This window comes from Canis lupus, chromosome 5 (genome assembly GCF_011100685.1).
Source record: "Canis lupus familiaris isolate Mischka breed German Shepherd chromosome 5, alternate assembly UU_Cfam_GSD_1.0, whole genome shotgun sequence".
NCBI lineage: Eukaryota > Metazoa > Chordata > Mammalia > Carnivora > Canidae > Canis > Canis lupus.
The window spans coordinates 15,463,361-15,470,110 of record NC_049226.1 but is presented as its reverse complement, the minus strand read 5'-3'; the positions used below and the strand labels follow the sequence as shown (position 1 = coordinate 15,470,110).

General features: G+C 43.1%; 1 pseudogene; it reads right to left on the bottom strand.

Annotated features, from left to right (window-relative positions):
- Window positions 1-3,103: 3,103 nt before the first annotated feature.
- On the bottom strand, window positions 3,104-3,219 carry LOC119872088 (annotated as a pseudogene).
- Between the last annotated feature and the right edge of the window lie 3,531 nt (window positions 3,220-6,750).

The following is a 6,750-nucleotide window of genomic DNA, read 5'->3' as shown; positions in this document are numbered from 1 at the left end:
GAGGAAACTCGATCCTCTTTGTCGGCTTTCAACTTGCAGAGAAATGCAGCTCTAAAGGAGGAGGGGGGGGGGGGGGGGGGGGGGGGGGGGGGGGGGGCAAAGCCTGAGGTTTTGAAGTCTAGAGCAAATTGCAAACTTTGGTGAGAGGTAGAGTTACCAAAGAGCTCAAGGACACAGAAAAAGCAGCAGGAGAGGAATCAGGGCAGGCAGCCCTGAACAAACTGCCTGTTGTCAGGAGCAGAGGACTCTCTCTGCCCCCAGGTAGCCAGATGCCGTGTGAGCTGGCCGCCAGCCCTGCTCTGAGGGTCCCCAGCTCCTCAGATCCCACTCAGAGGCAGAGTTCAAGTTCCTGGCTTTCGGCCCAGCAACGCCCAATTTCTTCCTGTTAACAGGAGTGGCTCCAGAGTCATCCCATTCCCTTCCCTGGGAGGGGAGGGAGGAGACCAAGGGCTGGACTCCTTTAGTGGAGAAAACAATGAGTAAACAGGACATTTGCCCTTGAGTCCCCAGGGTGCCTCTCACAGGGCTGTGATCAAAACTGGAGGCATAGGGGCACCTGGGTGGCTCAGTGGTTGAGTATCTGCCTTTGGCTCAAGTCATGAGCCCAGGGTCCTGGGATCGAGTCCTGCATCAGGCTCTCCACAGGGATCCTGCTCCTCCCTCTGCCTATGTCTCTGCCTCTCTCTCTGTGTCTCTCATGAATAAATAAATAAAATCTTTAAAAAAAAAAAAAACTGGAGGCATCTAGCTAAAGGATGCTTCGTGCCTAGGAAAAGGAGAAACGAAGAAGAGAGAAATGTTAGAAACATCACTTTTTTTTCCCTAAACTTTTCCGGAGAAAAATCCAGATTATCATTAAAATTGATGGAGTACCAAGAGTTGTGAAAGCACCTCGTCTGTCCCAAACCCCTCCATGCTTCCCAAAAATATTTCTAATAGGGTACCTAGAAACCCACTGACGAGGAGGAAACTCATCCCAAGGGACTCAAAAGATAGAAAGGACAACTGGCCAGTATCAATATTTGTAAAAACTGTCATCTTCACATGCAAGACAAAAATGTGTTGTTGGCTTTTTTTTCCACCACAAAATAAAATTAGCAAGGGAAGCAAGTAATTGAGCTCTTAGGGTGGTTCAAATAAAGCATTTGTTTACTCAAAAACTTTCTGTCCATATGTTTTCTTATTAGGAAAGATTATAATTAATTTTTGTTATATGCTAGGCAAGACATATAATATAGAATAAGACATATCTGCCCAGGGAGAAAAATCAGAGTCCAAAGAAGATTTTGGGAGGTGCAATGTGTATGTTAACAAATACTCACCATATTTGTGACTGGGGGGAGGGGCGGAGAGAATTCCAAGCAGACACCACACCCCTGCATAGAGCCCCACGTGGGGCTCGATCTCACGACCCTGAGATCGTGATCTGAGCCATAATCAAGAGTCAAATGCTTAACCAACTGAGCTATCCAGGTGTCCCTGAAATGTGTCCTTGAAGGACAAACAGGAATTCTGGAGAGAAAAGAGAAACAGAGGCACTCGTGTTGAAACAAATGGGAGGGGAATGGGCAGGAAATGTGGTCTCTGCGGGGGCCTGCAAATGATTTCTCCGGCTCAGGCAGGAGTGGCAGGCTAGGAGGCTGGAGAGAGAGGCCAGGCCAGAGGCTGAGGGGGTCCTCATTCTCCATCCTAGGGAGTACAGACTTGATCCTGACAAATACACCATTTGGAAGTAGCTAATGTATGACCCAAAAAGAGAGGAATTACTCTGGTATTTACCAGACCATTGAAAATAATGAGGAAAAGCCTTGGGATCTCAACTACCATGTACTCTACCAACTTTCTCATAGGCTCACTAGCCTGGGAGCCAGAATGAAAAGTACAAACTTAATACCCACCTTCAGAAGACGCAGGGACTCCCAGCCATCCCTACCAACAATAGTGTCAATTTATAGCTCCTTTCTTTCTCTTCTCTTCTTTTCTTTTCTTTTCTTTTTCTTTTCCTTTTCTGTCTTTCTTTCTTTACTTATTTATTTCTTTTTTCTTTTTTTTTTTTTTTTTTTGAAACTTCTGGTGAGCTTCTCAAAGATGAGAGAGGGAAGCTGGGATATAGATGATAGGTGGGCTCTCAGCCCAAAAGAAGCCATGTGTTCCCCTTGGTTCCCCTCCTTGCCTCCTTGCCTTGCATTCTCTAGAGATATTTATTCCAAAGCCAAGTCTGGATCTGAGACTGAGCTCTAATAGCTTAGAAAAACCACAGGAGGGAACGGCTTTCCATCTCCCCACCTCACAGCAGCTTTTATACCTCCCCAGTAAAGCCCCGGGCTCCTTTCTTAATTACAGAGAAGGGGTATTGTGCTTTTATTAACCAGCCCATGGAAGTGACTCTGAAGTTTAACCCTTCCCTTACTCTGGAGAACAGCTAGATGGCTTTGCACAGGGTGGGAGAGATGGGTGTCTTTGAAGATAACCGAAGGAACTCCCTGTTCACCATAGGTACCACATCGAAATAATAGGTGAGAATTTACCTTTACATCATGTTTATTGATGAGCATAGTATCTTCTGGTTACCATGACTAATATTCGTTCTTAGGAAGTTAATTCATTTCCTGAGAAAAGACACAGCCATTTCCTTTTCTTTTTTTTTCCTACTATACACTGGGAGGCATGAGGCAAGAGTTTGACTCCCACTTGCTTAGACCCAAATGGACACTGGGCCACTGACTAGCTGTGGGGCCTTGGGCAGATAATTTCATTCTCTATGCCTCGATTATGTCATATGTAAAATGAGAATAGTAATATCTGCCGCATAGGCTTGGTGTAAGAATCAGATGAAATACTGTATTTAAATACAGCTCTGTGCTCAGTGCCCATAGAAAAACAAGATCTGGTTGTTTGTGATTATACTCAGTTAAGATATTGAAAACTGCTCCCATGACCACTTTGGGAGGAGGTCTGAGAGTTTCTTATAAAAGTTTCATATAAAGCTAACCACCAAAAAAAACAAAAAACAAAAAACAAAAAAAACAAAAAAAAAAAAAAAAACAAAGAAAGCTAACCACCTTAGCAATTCCACTCCCAGGTATTTATCCAAGAGAAATGAAGCTATGTAACAACAAAAAGAATATTTGTAGAAGTTTGATTCATAATAGTTTCATTTAGCAATAATCATGCCTCGGATAAACCTCATTGGCTACAATACTGCCACTGCACAAAGCTTAATTCATAACAGTTCCAAATTGGAAACAGTCTAAGTCTCCATCAACAGAAAAATGGGTACTTCTGTAGAATACTCATACAATGGGATATTACTCGACAATAAAAAAGAACAAACTTCTGATACATTCAAGCACATGTATGCATATCAAAAATACTATGTTGAACAAAATTAGTCAGATGTAAAGTAGTATGTACTCTCTGGTTTCATTGATATGAAGTTCTAGAACAGGCAAAACTGATCTTTGGTAGAAAAAAAATCATAACAGTGTTTGCTCTTAGGAAAGTGGGGACAGGGGTTGACAGGAGGGGCATGAGGGAAATTTCTAGAGTGATATTATTCTGCATCTTGATAGAGGCTATGATTACACAGGTTTGTGCATTTGAAAAAACTCTTTGAATGGTGTACATTTAATGTTTTGTGTGTTTCAGTGTATGAAAATTTTATTACAATATTTTTATTTTTTAAAGATTTTATTTATTCATCAGAGAGAGAGAAAGTGAGAGAGAATGAGAGAGAGGCAGAGACACAGGCAGAGGGAGAAGCAGGCTCCATGCAGGCAGCCCAATGCGGGACTCGATCCAGGGTCTCCAGAATCACGCCCTGGGCTGAAGGCAGGCGCTAAACCGCTGAGCCACCCGAGCTACCCATTTCAATATTTTTAAAAGGAATTTTAAACAACTATTGGACTCATTAATGCTAAAGTACGTAGAGGGATGGGTCCTGATATCTGCAATTTAATTTTAAAATACATCAGAAAAATAAGATACATTGATGGATGAGTGGATAAAGGGATGGATGAGGAATGAGCAGATGCATGACAAAACATGTATAATAAAATATTAATTGAAGAACCAAGGTGGGACATACAGATATTCACTATAAAATTCTTCCCACTTCTCTGCAGTTTTGAAAACTTTCATAAGATGTTGGCAAAATATATTCCCTCTTTCACCAAGTTTCCTTAGCATTAAGTAAATGTTTTTGTTTTGTTTTGTTTAAAGATTTTACTTATTTGAGAGAGTGAGAGAGAGAGAGAGAAAGAGAGAGAGCGAGCAGGGGGAGTGGCAGAGGGAGAAGCAGACTCCCCACTGAGCAGGATACCCGACATGGGGCTGAATCCCAGGACCCTGGGATCATGACCTGAGCCAAAGGCAGATGCTTAACTGAGCCCCCCAGGTGCCTCCCATTAAGTAAATGTTTATAAAATGTTTAAGATTTATTGTTTTACATTATTCTAGTTTAAACATTATTCCTTAGAATACTGGTAGTTTTTTTTTTTTTTAAGATTTTATTTATTTATTCATGAGAGACACAGAGAGAGAGGCAGAGACACAGGCAGAGGGAGCAGCAGGCCCTCCGTGGGAGCCCGATGTGGGACTTGATCCTGGGACTCCAGGACCATGCCCTGGGCCGAAGGCAGATTCTCAACCACTGAGCCACCCAGGTGTCCCACTAGTAGTTTTTAACAAATAAAAATTACCATTAATAAAAAAATAATTCCGGGCACCTCGGTGGCTCAGTTGGACTAGCTGCTCAGCAGTCTGTTTCTCCCCTCCTTCTATCCTTCCCCATGCTAGGGGAGTGTGAGACCCTTGATCTCAGGGTTACAAATTCAGTCCCATGTTGGGTGTAGAGATTACTTAAAAATATTTTTTTTTTAAAGTTGTCTAATATTGGGCAGCCCCAATGGTTCAGTGGTTTAGCACCACCTTCAGCCCAGGGCGTGATCGTGGAGTGCCGGGATCGAGTCCCTTGTCAGGTTCCCTGTGTGGAGCCTGCTTCTCCCTCTGCCTGTGTCTCTGCCTCTCTCTCTGTATCTCTCGTGAATAAATAAATAAAATCTTTTTTTTTAAGTTGTCTAATATGTACCCAGTGCTGTGGTAGGCAAATTATACATATTATTTCTGATCTCCATAATTGCGAGATAAGCAAATGTCTCTACTTCATAGATGAGGAAATTGAGGCTCAGAGAGATTTATTCATTCTAGTACCTATTGAGCCCTATTGTAGGTAGAGAGAAAAGACTAAAAAGAATGATTAACCAGGGGTGAGGTTGAAAATCTAATCAGAAGCCAGGCCCTAACGGCTCTTGATAAGGGTTAAGATGTTTGGACTTTATCTTGAAGACAAGTGGAGAGACTTTTAAAACTTTTAACCAAAAAATAACCTGATCAGATTTGTGTATTTAAAAAAATCACTCAAGGGATCCCTGGGTGGCGCAGGGGTTTAGCGCCTGCCTTTGGCCCAGGGCGCGATCCTGGAGACCCGGGATCGAATCCCACGTCGGGCTCCCGGTGCATGGAGCCTGCTTCTCCCTCTGTCTATGTCTCTGCCTCTCTCTCTCTGTGTGTGACTATCATAAATAAATAAAAATTTTAAAAAAATCACTCAAGGGGCACCTGAGAGGCTTAGTCAATTAAGCATCTGACTCTTGATTTTGGCTCAAGTCACAATCTCTCTCCCTCTCCCTCTATCCCTTCCCCTATTCGTGCCCATACACACACACACACTCTCTCTCTCTTAAATAAATAAATAAAATCTTTTTTAAAAACAGTGAATGAGAGAGAGCATGAGCCAGAGGAGGGGCAGAGGGACAAGCAGACTCCCCACTGAGCAAGAAGTCTGATGTGGAACTCAATCCCAGGACCATGGGATCATGACCTGAGCCCAAGGCAGACATTTAACTGACTGAGCCACCCAGGTGCCCCTAAATAAATAAAATATTTTAAAGAAAGATCACTCAACTGGGAGGTACCTGGCTGGCTCAGTTGGCTCAGTTGGTAGAGCATGTGACTCTTGATTTCAGGGTCATGAGTGCAAGCCCCACATTGGGCATAGAGTTTACTTTAAAAAAAATTTTTTTTTAATGATCACTCAACTAATACATAGAGAAAGCAAATGGAGAGGAATGAGACTGGAAGCAGGAGGCTGTTCTAGGAATAGTAACTCAGGCCAGTGATCTGACCTGAACAGAAACCATGGCAGAGGGAATGGAGAGAAGTTAGGCACTTGGGAGATCTGAAGGAGAGGAGATAGAATGGATAGAGATTGGTACATGATCAGAAGTGGAAGTGAGGGTGAGTCAGTACTGAAGGACAATTCCCAAGTTTTTAGCATAATTGACTTGGTGGACAGTGGCTGCCTTTCTCTGAATTAGAGCAGATGAGGAGTGGTTGAATCTGACATTCTTGTGGTGGGACAGCCAAGCAGAGATGCTCAGCACCTCACCAGATAAACAGACCTCAGCTCCAAAGAGAGCTCTGGGCTAGAGATTCCAGTTTCAGGTCTTTCACCCTTCTAGAAGGCAATTGTGGGAATGAGAATAGATGAGATGTCCCGGTAGCACTGTAGAGGGAGAAAGGATGAGGTCCTAGGACAGAATCTACAGGCTGAACAACACCTAAGGAACAAGAAGAGGGAAATGTCTGCAGAGACTGAGGAGGTGTGTCCGGGTGAAAGGGAAGGAGAGAGGAAAGCAACAGGAAAAAGTGGTTGTCACAGAAGCTAAAGGAAAGCAGAGCAAATATACA